The sequence below is a fragment of the Camelina sativa genome, chromosome 15 (assembly GCF_000633955.1).
Source record: "Camelina sativa cultivar DH55 chromosome 15, Cs, whole genome shotgun sequence".
Classification (NCBI taxonomy): domain Eukaryota; kingdom Viridiplantae; phylum Streptophyta; class Magnoliopsida; order Brassicales; family Brassicaceae; genus Camelina; species Camelina sativa.
The window spans coordinates 15,324,747-15,326,991 of NC_025699.1; positions in this window are offsets into that span (position 1 = coordinate 15,324,747).

Below are 2,245 nucleotides of genomic sequence, written 5' to 3' on the forward strand. Positions count from 1 at the left end.
TGGTAACGTTGTCGAGTTGATTGGTGTTTTTTCCTTGGTCTTTTGGTGCAAATTTGCAGAATCATGCATCTGTGCCAAAAGATCTGAATGCATACCGATAGGTGATTTGGGAATGATTCCTTTAGCAGACAAAGATTTAAGGACTTCGTCAAGAACTTCAGCTTTGCATTGTGCTCTTTCAACTGTTAACATCTCCTTTATCTTCAAAGTGTGTTCTTCGTTCCTCCTATCCACCTCTTGAAGAAGCTCTCCGTCGGATAAGCAGTCTCTGAGGGGAGGAGAAGAACCTCCATCTGGCGGGATAGAATTAGACTTGGTTTTGGTGGCCTTCTTAAGGGTTGGACCTCTAGATTTGGTAGGTTTAGGAGCTGCGAAATCGGTATTGCCCTTAGCGACAAAAGTAGAAATCAATGGGAAACAAGAAAGGCCACCATGCCAGTCCTCTTTACTAAACTTGTGACCATCTTTCAGTTTTTGTATTATGAAATCAACACAAGGATCCTGGTCAGCAAGACCATCCCATGAGCAATTCTGAAAATCTGGTAGATCTTCGGTGTGGAGAATGTTCTCTATGTGAAGCTAAAAAAACGGAGAAGCACACAATGAGTTGAATATATGAGTAGCTTTAAATATAAATAGTAGTCAAAACACTTACCAAAGGATGAATTTCGGTTTCCAAAATGTTAGAATTATGAAAGCTCCTCAGCTTTGATAAATGTACCACATAACGGTCAGTAAATGTTTGAGCGTCGTCTCCATCTGGAAGGATTCTTTCAAGAAGTGGAATTGCATCGAGAAAAAGCAGTTGAAAGGATAAAGTGAATCCGTGAGTGGCTGTGTGAGATTGTGATAACTGGTCAGCTAATTCTGTCGGACCTTGAACGACCTCGCCAATGGAAACCCTCTCTAAAGTCCTTACGAAAGACAGCCTCCCCCATGGATATTTGACAAAAGTCTCTAGATCTTTAACCAAATTGACAACTTTTCTGCTAGCTTTAACAGAAGATGAATTGCAAATTAGAATGCCATCAATGATTACAACTAGACACAGTCGGAGCCTACGATCACCATCCATCCGCTTTGAAACAGGCAACTTCTTGTCTTGTTTAAGAATCTCCACAATTTGCCTAATTGTGTAACTATTGTTCGGACCAACAAGAGTGTTGAGGTAATCATGCTGAGAAGAAGAAGCAGAATCAGAAGAAGATGTGTCATCTTCAGTCTCCGGGAATGGATCACAATTCAGACCAGTCAAGATTGGAAACTCTCGAAGAGAGAACCTGATCGGATGCCCACCATACACGAACCACATTTCATGTTTTTTCCGGGTGACAAGTGATCGACAAAGAAATTGGTGGACAAGTTTGCCGGAGAGGGAACTCTTGCGGACCGGAAGTTGTAGAAGACGACCAAAGCAAGATTGTTTGAGCCAATCTAACTCTGGGGACCCATCTAACGCCTCTACGATGTCCAGCAGATACTCAGGCTTCGAATATGAGTTGATACGACCCTTAAGAGGATAGCGATCCGTTGCAAAAAGACGCGGTGGAAGATGTCCATCGTTGGTTTCATTGACAAAATCTCTGTGTATAGACAAACCACGATGGACTTAATGTATGCTTGTCCATCGACAAAAAATAGAGAACATATGACAGTTTCACTTACCCCACAATTGGGTCAGCAGATTGGAGATTTCCCCCCTGACCATCCGGAGGAAGATGTCCATCGTTGGTTTCAACACGGTCTGATGTCGAATCTGGAAGATCTCTGTGTAGAGAAAAGAAGATGGGAATTAGTATATCGTGGTCCACCAACAATATGAGAGATTATATGTCGGTACATCTTACCCCACAATTTGGTCAGCAGATTCGAGATCTCCATCATTTGGGTCAGCATATTCGAGAGCTTCCACAAATGTACTTTCGGGAATAAGGACAAAGTTGGGCGAAGGGAACACAGGAGGAGGATCAACGTTGTTCTCAGCAGGGGGGGACCTCTGTGTAGACAACACGACATCGACTTTAATAAGGTGGTCGAAGGAAAAACAAAAAGATGATAGGGTCTCCAAAAGGAAATTGGGTTACAACTTACGACAAAACTGGTACAGGAGAATGGAGAGGGTCTCCAAAAGTACTTTCTTCTGGAATAAGATTAAAATTGGGGGTCGAGCCGACTGCTGCCGGATCTGCGGTCTTCTCACCGGCGTCATCGTTTGTTTCCATTTCCGGGGGTAGGCCACCGTTGA